General features: G+C 35.6%; 1 pseudogene; it reads right to left on the bottom strand.

Moving 5' to 3' along the window:
• Positions 1 to 1,184: 1,184 nt before the first annotated feature.
• Positions 1,185 to 2,506, bottom strand: LOC148125358 (E3 SUMO-protein ligase KIAA1586 pseudogene; annotated as a pseudogene).
• Between the last annotated feature and the right edge of the window lie 9,341 nt (positions 2,507 to 11,847).

The raw sequence follows: 11,847 nt of genomic DNA, 5'->3' as shown, positions 1-11,847 counted from the left end.
CAGGTACCTGTAATAACAGGGAATTTCAGTTATCTTTATATAGATATTCATGATCAAGCCATCACAAAATGACTAATTTTTAGGTGCCACACATCTACAATAGAATAGCTGGCATTGTACAAAGTATGTGCAAAAGAATTAATGGTCATGACTTAAAGCAAGAACAATCAGAGTATTTCAGCTTCTCATGACACTCTATTACAGATGTCAAAATGTTTAGCCATTTTGGGGGAAAATACTTTAATTGCACAATTAAGCAAGAGATTGCTGAGCAATATGTCAAAAAGTTTCAGGTTACTTCAGAGGTCTCAGTAATCACAATGCTTTTTTTTATACATAACAACTATTAATTGATAGAAGACTGTACTCATATGTCTTACATTTAACCTGCATTTGTTGTATAATCTGCCAGTCTACCCCTTCTTTTCCCTCTACCCCACCTCATCCCAATTTAAATCCCAATTGGTTTAGCACTCCACACCTCTGATGAAACTTATAGTTTTTAATAAAATTAGTTGGTTTGAAAAGGTGCTGTCAGATTTCTTTTGAGTTCTGATGAAAGATGTACCTGCTACAGAATCAATAAGAAATCATGACCATTATACTTAGCATACACAAACGTTATTTAAAGAGATTGCAACTGCCATGATTTCCAAAGTACAGTGTAAGTAAAGGCCAACCAAGTGCAGGATGACTCTCTGATGTTGTCCTGGAAACTATAATACTTTAAGAAAAAAAACACTTCCTTTAGCAATCTTAAAGCCTGTCATAATGAGGGGGGAAGGGCAGAAGAAGAATAAACATCTCTATCAGAGGTGAGATTAAAATTTCATAACAACTGGTTCTGTGGGCATGGCCTAATTTGTGGGTGTGGCTTGATGGTCATGTGACCAGCCGGGCATGGCTTGGTGGTCACGAGACCGGCCAGGCGTGGCTTGGTGATCACATGACCAGCTGGGCATGGCCAACTCAACATCACTTCTTTGCCCTAATGACTAAGTATAAAAAAAAAGATATACCAAAACAAAAGGTAGTTTATTATGTCATGTCTTTAATGTTTAAATAATAAACTATGTTGTTACAACATTTTAAAATATTAATCAAAAACTATTACACAACAAAACTTTACAAAAAGCAATAAAACTTATTTAAAGTACTGCCAAATTGCTTTTTTATTAGCATCCTCAGCTACAGTTTTCTTTTGTTTTAACATGAGCATCCTCAGCTGTGTGATGCGCCATGACCATTTCTTTACTATAGGAACAGGGTCCCATTCTTGCAGAGGTAAGCCAATTAAATTGATCATCAGGAGGTTTGTTATATTGGAAACTATTAGGCGAGTTCTGCTCTCTGAACATATTATGTTCATCTGCGAGAAGCCGCTTTCTGCCTCTGCTGAACTGACTGCAATAGTTCTAATAATATCTTCTAGCCTTTTTAATGCTGCAAGGAATTGTATATTTTTCCGAATCTTTTAATACATTTTCTATGAAATCACAATAATAATTAATATTTATTTCATAATTTAAAATTTCACCAAATGCAACCAATTGTTCTTCAGCTGTTCTCCATGGAACCATCACTTCTTCAATGTTCCAATAATCTGGCTCCAAATAATTTAGAAATTTTAATTTATCAGTGTCTTTAAATTGGAAGCCTGTTTTTAAATGTTCACAATCCATCAATCTTTTCTTCAAATTAGTTACAATGCTTTCTACAAGTCTTTCATGAGGAAGTCCCACAAATCGATGACTTTGTACAAAATTTATATTTTTAAAGATTTCTGAAGTAATTAATCCATCAACCTTTTTTTCATATGCACCCTTTTCCTTTATAAGCATTTCAAATGATTTAATTGATCTTACCACAAGTTTTTCAGCTTTTATAATATCTAAGTTTCTTGCTTGCAATGCATTAGAAAGAAGAGATATTTCAGTTAGGACATCAATCATCAAGGCCAAATCAGTGAGAAAATATGTGCTTTCAAGATGGGAAGCCATACTGGAGTATTTTTTATTTGAACAGAAAAATTGATGTAGCACTGGATAAGCATGCCACACAGCTAGGGTTGATCTTAAACTATAGGCAGCCCATCTTGATCCAAAAACTCTACCAATCTTTATAATTTCAATCTCAAGTTGTTCAGAAATTTTGTTAAGTTCAATTAGGTTCTTATTCGATTGATGGAAAATATTTTATCCATAAAGATTTGAAAATGATTTACTTGCTTAATATTCCTAATAGAATAATCTAAAACAAGTTGCAGATGATGATTTAAGCAGTGCCATATTATAATGTTTGGAAAGTCTTTGGCTATCCTAGTGCTTACCCAGATTTTCTCCCAAGCATAACATTGGCACCATCAGAGCAAAATCCAATTAAATGTTTCTCTAGATAGTTCTTATTAAACCCAACTTTATTCAAACTTTCCATAACTGAACAACATATTGTCTCTGCATCTTGTCTTTCCAATTCTACTAGTTCAAGGAAAATTATTGGTGAGAAAACTGGATCCTCAACTTTTAAGAACAGTATAAGAACTGGTTTGGAAGATATTGTTGAGGCTTCATCAATTATCAAACAGATTTTGGGAGGCTGGGCAGGTGAGGCAGCTAGTGGCAGTGACAATTAGGACTTGCCCTCACTCACCCAGATCAAGCAGGGTGGCAGAAAGCAGGCAGCAATGGCCGGCCGGCCGGCTGGCTGGCTGGCTGGTGCTGCTGCTGCTACTGTTGCTGGAAGTGATGGCAGTGGGCGGGAAAATGTGGGAAGCATAGTGCACATGCGCTATAAATAGTGACTGGGCGGGGGAGGGAGGGGGAGAATGCCATCAGTGATTGTCACACATGCAAAATAATGACTGCGCTGGGAACAGAGGAGCAGGCAGAGAGGTTGGGGACAGCCAGGGGCCCGTCTTACTGGTTCTCCAAACTACTGGGAACCATAACAACTGGTTCTACCAAACTGGTGCAAACCAGTAGAATCCCACCCCGATCTCAATTATTTAATTCCAATACTGGTCTTGATTTTAATTATTTTAGAGACTTCCAGTGGTAAGGCAAGGATGAACAGAGATGCAGAAGCACATCCGTGGTTTCAGTTAATCTCTTTTTGTGGTTAGTGCGATTCTTTGAGGGTGCATGAGTCCTGGAGAGATTCGCGCCAGCATGGGGGAGACTTGGGTTGCACTGTGAGGAAGGCAACCCCCCTGCAGCGAAGATGAGCCCTCCAGAGCCCAACAAGCAAGAAACAGCTGCCTATCAATGGCGGCTCTGAAGTCCGGACTGCCACCAATGTAAAGAAGCGAGTGAGTGACAGTTTGTGGGATCATTGGTGAAGAGTGTGGCAGAGAAAATTAGCAGCGGAGAGGGTGATTGGAATGCTATAGACTTTTATAAGGCTGTTACAAGTGTCTGTCCAGAGCCCTAAAAGGAAGCAGCCAAAAAGTGGATGCGAGACAAGTGAAAGTGAAGGGGCTTGGCAGACAGAAGAAAGATAGAGGACAATAACGAGTAAAAAGGGAAGTTTACAAGGTTGGGAGATATACCACACTGATAATAATAGAAGGGAAACTAACGGCTGGAAGGTGACTGGAAAGTGTGGAGGATTTGGACTATTTCATTCAATTTTTATGCTGAAAGACTTTATTAAATCAGAGATGGGAAGAAGATCGGAGCTGACGGAACAGAGACAGTGTGGCGCCACAACGATACTTAGAAATCCTGAAGTTATCGTAACAATATCACTGATATAAACCACTTAACTGCCCTACAGGATGCATACTGATCTAACTGAGGAGGTGGTTCCATCTGAAGAAAATCAGGAAAATTGAACTTAGGAAAGCTAAGACAAAAAGTAAAAGTGGAAGCTTCCGAATGTGTGGAGATACCGTGTAATTACAGTCACTACTCAGCATTTTTTACCTCCCCACTTCTAGTGCGTTTGGAGTAAAAGTTCTTAAACTTAGAGATGGAAAGTTAAAAACTTACTTCAAAATTCCTTTTCCCCTTCTTTACCCTCTTTTTCCTGTATACATTTGCTCATTTTTTCTTTATTCCCCCACCATCCGGCGCTATGATGAACTATCTCTCCTTCTTCAATCTCTCTTTATAATGATTATAAATATGTATACTGGGGAAAGGAAAATTGATTGTTGTAATTGATTGTTAAATAATTGAATTAACTGATTTAATTGATTTATTAATAATAGTGCCAGTTATACTTTGATTAGATATATAGGGAAAATAGTAAGAATATTAAGTATTATTTAATTAATAACTATAGGATTTTATATATTAATATTATAATTCATTGTGCGATCACAATTAATCCACTTGGGGATGAATGTAATACTGTTTGTGTTTAAGAATATTTAAAATAAGGTTAGATAATACATATATTTATTTATAATATTTAAATATAGTTGGATTTGGAATATATATATATATATATATATATATAAATATATATATATATATAAATTACATGAAGTTATGTATAGAGGCTGAGCATTGAGACCTTACAAAATTATATATGTGAATTTGGATTTAAAATAATACAGTAGTAATATTTTTATCTATAAGAACTTATACTCCAGTAACCAGCTAAGAGCACAGCTATCCAGCAGATAGATAGATTAAGTAATTAGATACCGGTCAATCCTAATATAGAGATTCTATTACTGAATGTTAATTTGGGATAATATAATTAATATATTACAACAGCAGAAACAAATGTTAAAAGAAATGACTTCCACAACAAGTCTGAAAACTGGAAGAAAGGTCATTCCGATGTTAAAAACTACATTGGCAACAGCTTCGCCCATGGCACAAAAAACCATTGAAGAAACATTACCAGTGGAGAACCAAGCTAACATCTCGAATGCCAACATCCAATGAATTCTGCTGACTTTACAGGAATCGATGATGAAGCTGCAAAAAACAATGATGAAAAACCATAATGAGATGAGAGCAGATATCAATGAACTAAAAGAGGAGATGGGGAAATTAAAAGCAGAAATGAAAGTGGATATCTCCAAAGTAGAGGACAAAGTTGGATTATTACAGCAGGCCTTGGAGAAAAATGAAGCAACAATAAAAGAGGTAGAGAAAAGGACTGAACAAACTGAAAGGAAATTAGAAAGGGTAGATGAAGAATTAAAGATTGTGAGTAAAGAAATGGAGGACTCACTGGTCTACCTAGAGATGGATAAGGCTGCTACATACTTGAGATTCCAAAATGTAGTGGAATCTAAAGAAGAAGACTTGGAACAACTAATGGCAGGAATATTGGCTGGACTATTGGAAAAGGATAAAGATGACATCTTAAGGGAGTTTGATTAAGTTTACCGGGGTAGCACTAATTATGCGAGATGCCACAAATGCCCAAGAGAAGTCCATATATGATTTGCGAGAAGGAGTGTCCGGGATATCATATATAGGATGTCAAGAGATGAAACAATCACGTATAAAGGCAAAGAAGTCTTGGTTCTCAAACAAATACCAAGAAGAGTAAGAGAACAAAGATGAGATTATAAATTTTTAGCAGCTTACCAAAATCAGAAAGAATTGTATTTAAATGGTTAATCCCAGAGGGGATGTTAGTTTCTTGGGATGAAAGGAAAATCAAAATAGACTCCATGGAAAAGGCCCAGGAATTTTATCAGCCATTGGTAGGCCCGGAAGATCAGAGCAGTAAGGATGAACTGGAAACGAACTCTCAGGAAGATCAAGGCTATCATAAGAACAGAGATGGAACTTTAGGAAATCAAGGAAATACTCAATTACAACAGGAGAGAGAAGAAAGTAGGACACATCTTCAGGCACAAGGAGAGACCAGAGCCATTACAAGACAAAGAGTGAAACAGAACTAATTAAATGGAAGAAGAAAAGAAACTACTATCAATTAATATAAATGGTTTAAATTTGACGACAAAAAGGAAAAGGATAATAGCCAAACTAATCAAACAAAATGCTGATATAGTATGTCTATAAGAAACTCATATAAAGAAAACAGAAGAAAAATACTTAGAATGTCCGAAATTAGGGAAGCTATTCACTGCACCAGCAGATGCAGGTAAAAAGAAAGGGATTGCAGTATATGTTAAAGAGGATTTGAAAGCAGATTTAATATGGTCGGATTCTGAGGGAAAAACTCTGGTTTTGCAGATCTGGATTAATGCCATCCCAATTCTCTTTGTGATAATCTACACCCCGAATGGAGATCAAAAAGAGTTTTTTAAGCATCTTTCTGGAAAAATAGTAGGATTGGAAAAAAAGAAATATTTGTATTATACGGGACTTTAATTCTATTGCTGGTTATCAAAAAGACCACAGTAATGGGGGAAGGAACAAAGGGAAAAAGAGAGAGCTTCCCAAGATATGTATGGAAATGATGAAGGAGTTAAATTTGATTGACATATGGAGAAGATTACATCCCGAGGAAAAACAATTTACATTCTATTCAAATCCTCATCAAATATGGACACGAATTGATATGGCATGGATGAATGGGGAAATAGCAAATGAGATAAAAGGGATTGAAATTTTACCCAATGAATGGGGAGATCACAATCCAATTCAGATAATATGGAAGGGTAGAGAAAAACCCAAGAAAAGATGGACGTTAAATACTCAGTTAATAAGAGAAAAAGAATATACCAACAAACTCAAGGAGGAATTAAACTATTTTTTAAAGGAAAATGATAATGGCGCAACTACGAAACAAAACATTTGGGATACAATGAAGGCAGTAATAAGAGGTATAACAATCTCTTATAATGCCAAGAGGAATAAGGAAAAATACGCCCAGCAAAACAAATTACAACAAAAAATAAAGGAATTAGAAACTCAATTACAGAATACCCCAAAGGATTCAAAATTGCAAAATCAGATAACAATAACTAAACATAAATTGAATTGAATTGAACAAGAGAGAATGATTATAAATTTGAATACAACTAGACAAACTCATTTTGAGCATGCCAATAAGCCAGAGAGATGGCTATCATACAGACTTTTAAAAAAGGAAAGAAAAGAGATTGATATACCAGCTAATAGATGGAAAGGGGGATATACAACAGGAGGTAGAACACAAAAAAGAAATTGCCCATAAGTATTTTGAAGAGTTATTTAAAAAGGAAGAAGTTAACAAAGATAGGATAAGAAACTACTTAGATGAAATGAAGGATAAAGCAATTGGGGAAGAAATGGAAGAATTATTAAACAAAGACATTACTTGGTTCGAATTGAAATCAGCAATAGAGAACCAGAAAAACAACAAATCCCAGGACCAGATGGGATCCCAGGGGAGCTGTACAAGGCAACAGCAGAACAAATAGGACCTCTTATGGTGGAAGTTTTTAATGACGTCTTATTGGCAGCCAGGATGCCGGACTCATGGAGGGGGGCATTGATTTCACTGATCCCAAAGGAGGATTCGGATCCCTGATATATACAAAATTATAGGCCGATTTCATTGTTAAATACTGATTACAAAATATTTACTTCTATTATAGCAAGTAGACTAAAAAGAATGTTAAATGAGCATATACATGAAGACCAAAATGGATTTTTCCCAACCAGACAAATAAGGAATAACTTAAGAATAGTATTAGATGTTTTAGAATTTTACGAAGCCCACCCCGAAAAACAAATTGCACTTAAGTTTTTAGACGCAGAGAAGGCCTTCAATAATTTAAATTGGAAATTTTTAATCCAAAAAATTTATAATATGAATTTAGGCACCAAATTTGAAAATATTATAACAACCATTTATGATACACAACAGGTAAATAAATGGGGAATATACCCACCCAATAAAAATAGAAAAAGGAGTCAGACAGGGCTGCCCACTCTCACCCCTGCTCTTCATATTATCACTAGAAGCATTATTAACATGAATTAGACAGAACCCAGACATAAAAGGATTAAAGGTTAAGAAAGAAGAATATAAGTTGCAAGCGTTTGTGGATGATATGATTTTTTTTCATTGAAGAACCAATAGAAAGAGGACAAAAATTGATGAATTAATCAGAACAATTTGGAGCAGTAGCAGGACTAAAAATTAATAGGAAGAAAACAAAATTAATGACCAAAAATTTAACAGAAAAACAGAAATTAGAACTAGAAGAAGTGATGAGAATACAAGTGATAAAGAAAGTTAAATACTTAGGAATATGGTTGACAGCACATTGCAAGACACTTAAGGAAAATAATTATGATAAATTGATGCAACAGGTAAAGAAGGATTTAGAAACAGGGGGCAAGCTGCAACTTTCATTAGGCAGGATCACTGCTATTAAAATGAATATTCTTCCAAAATTCCTCTATATAATTCAGACAATCCCCATCAAAGTACATGATTTTTTTTTAAAGAACTTAATAAAATAACTGTAAAATTCATCTGGCAAGGGAAAAAACCTAGAATAAACTTAAAGGCAATGCAGGATATGAAGAGCAGGGGAGGGCTGGCACTTCCAGATTGGGAGTTGTATTATAGTGCAGCCTCTTTAGTATCGTTGAAGGAATGGGTGAATTTAACCAATAAGAGAATATTATTCTTAGAAGGCCATGACTTGCAGAGGGGGTGGCATGCTTTTTTATGGGATGTTGGGAAAACTAGCCAGAAATATTTTTAACAGACACCTAATCAGAGATTCATTATTGACTAATTGGAAGAAAATATGGAAAAAACACTATTTAAAAATACCAATTTGGATCTCAACAATGGAGGCGATGATTCACCCAAATAATCTGGATATAACTAAAATGATTAAATATAAGGACCTATTGGATACACAAGGAAATCTGAAATCATGGCAAGAACTTCAAGATCGGGGATTAAAAATTGATCAGTGGGCATATCTTCAGATTCAAAGTAGATATAAACAGGACAAGAAAGAATTTGGAATTAACAATAAACTCTAGCAACTGGATAAAATTTTATTAGGATCAGGCAAAAAAAATATAACAAAATTTTATAATTATTTATTAGAAGTAGAATTAGAAGAAGAAATTGTAAAAGGGAACATGATAGCCTGGAGTAGGAATATAGGACGTAGTATCACCATAACAGAATGGGAAAAGGTCTGGGGTAGAACTAATAAAATTACAAAATCGGTAGCATACAAAGAAAATGCCTTAAAATGTTTTATAGATGGCACCTTCCTCCTTTGAGATTAGCGAAGATGCACCCCAATATGAGTCCGAATTGCTGGAAATGCAAAAAAAAGAGGGAACTTTCTTCCATATGTGGTGGTCCTGTACAGAAGCTCAAAAATATTGGCAGAAAATTAGAAATTGGCTGGAGGAAATGACAAGAGAACAGATTGAATTCAAACCAGAGTCCTTTCTATTAGGGATCTTTGATAAACAAATATGAAAAAAGTGAAATATATAATAATACATATTTTGACAGTGGCCAGATTGGCTTTTGCACAGTGTTGGAAACAGCCTCATGTTCCATCAGAGGAGATGATTATTCAAAAAATTTCAAGTTGTGCAGAAATGGACAAATTAACCTTGGCATTAAAAAATAAAGACACTTCAATATACTACAACAGCTGGAACTGCTGGTACAAATGGATAGACCAAAGATAGATTTCACACTAAAAGGCAAAAGAGGATAGGATAAATCCATAGTAGTGATATGCAGATATATGTAAGGATTAAGTGTGTGTATATGGCATAAAACAAGGATAAAAAGGAGGTCTCACAAACTGTTGAAGATGAAAATGTTTTTAATTGTTTTCTATCTTTTTCTTTCTATTTTCTTCTTTCTTTCTTCTTTTCTTTTTCTCTCTTACTTTTATGTATGTGTTATTGGTCTGTTTTAATTGTAAAATCAATAAAATTTATTTAAAAAAATATTTTCTTTGTACAGGCCACTTTGAATTGTAGAAAAAAGAGATTGGCAGAGTATAAATTAAAATAATACAATAAAATGAAGTGTCTCAAAGATCTGTTTGGGACTGGTGCTTCTGAACTTGATTGTAAGTGATCCTAGATTAACAATAAGCAATCATCATTTGTGGATTATATTAAAATATGCATAGTGGTACAAACTAAAAACATTTATGAAGGATATTTCAGAGGATCTTTTTTAAACAAGAGGAATTATTAGTTAATTGAAAATGCAATTCAATTTATATAAGTGTAAAATCATGATCATTTAGGCAAAATCCCTATAACTTCACACACATATATCTGTAATTAACTAGGAAACTTCAGTAACTAATCCAGGCAAGTGCCAGGAGTCAAGACTGACTCAAAGCACAAAAAATCCAAAAAGCCTTATTAGGGTCTCAAACATGCTTACTATAAGAAAAGGCTGATATGTTTGAGATTATTTAGCTTGGGAAAAAGGGTGACTGAATATGAACATAATTACGTTGTGTAAAATCATGCATGACATAAAGAAATAGGATAATGAGTGTTCCCCCTTTCTCCCTTCTCTATTAAATTGTAGGATGAGCAGTTAACCAGTGAAGCTGATTTGAAAGAGATTTAAAACAAAAAGGAAGCATTTCATCACACAATATGATTAATTTATGGCAGGGATGTCAAATTCAATTTCATTGAGGGCCACATCAGGGTTGTATTTGACCTCAGGGGCCAGGATGGGCATGGTCAGGCTAGGCGTGTCCAGCATGACATCACTTATGTCGGGGGGCGCCCTGTGGTGGCCCAAGCACTCTGACAGCAAAAACAGGCTCTTGTGCTCTGTTTTTGGCTGAGATGGCCTCCTGCAACCCTCTGCCAGCAAAAACAGAGCTCTGGGGGACATGTGCAACCCTCGCAAGCTGTTTTTGGTGGCAGAGGCACTGTGGGCCGGTCCTTTGCTATTTCCAGGATGGCCCTGCAGGTGAGATCTAAGCACCCATGGGCTGGATCTGGCCCCCGGGCCTTGAGTTTGACACCCCTGATCTATGGAATTCAGAGGCATTTGACATAGTCTTCAACCATTAAAGAAAATTTCATACAAAAAGCCAAGATCTAGAATGCAGATAATGGAATAATGGTTTCAATTCAAAAAACATATTCTGATTAATGTTATTAAAAACTGCCTAATAATTCTGGTAATCTGTTGCATTTTTAGAGGAGGATAAGGGGATTTGTGGTGATACAAGCAGCATTGCAATGTCATGATACAAACCCTGCTCCTTTTCTATGTGGATTAGGACATTCCACCCACCCAAGAGAAGGAGCTTGTGAAACAATGCTGCAATTTTGCTTTTTTCATTCTGATGAAAGTAGTGAGAACCTGGGGACTCTGCTGCTGTAATTATTGTATTTCATATGCATTTGAAGATTGCATTGGTGCATTTTGCATCAAGACAATATCCATGTCTCAGCCTCGGTTCAGTACAAAGGCTAAATGTTGAATTTGCACTACTTAAACAGTATTGAAGAATATGCAGCAGTAAAGAAGATTTGAAGAATTAGCCAGTGTAGATCCCATAGAAGAATTGCATTACATAATCCTACTGTCCTGTCTCATTTCCTTCATCTAGATTTGCTTTAATGTGCCTTCTCTTTCTGGCTGTAATCTCTTTAAGAAAAAAGGGCAGTTTTCTTTACTTAATACAGGGGTGTTAAACTGGCGGCCCACGGGCCAGATGCGTCATACACAGGCCATGCCCATTCCAGCTCCGCATAAGGGAAAAAAGTCATGATAAGTCAAGTGATGGCAATGTGACACCATGGGTTTGACACCTGTGACTTAATAGAATGCTAGCTTCTCTTATTATTTATTTAACAATCTTCAATAAACAAATTGTGTAGGCATAATTACCTGACGGCCAATATCTGATGATCTAAAGTAGAAGCCTTTCCCCACAAATATCTT

This window comes from Pseudonaja textilis, chromosome 7, assembly GCF_049901715.1.
Source record: "Pseudonaja textilis isolate UNSWEBS1 chromosome 7, rPseTex1.2, whole genome shotgun sequence".
Lineage (NCBI taxonomy): Eukaryota > Metazoa > Chordata > Lepidosauria > Squamata > Elapidae > Pseudonaja > Pseudonaja textilis.
Note: the sequence above shows the minus strand (reverse complement) of the source record. Positions and strands in the feature narration are given on the sequence as shown.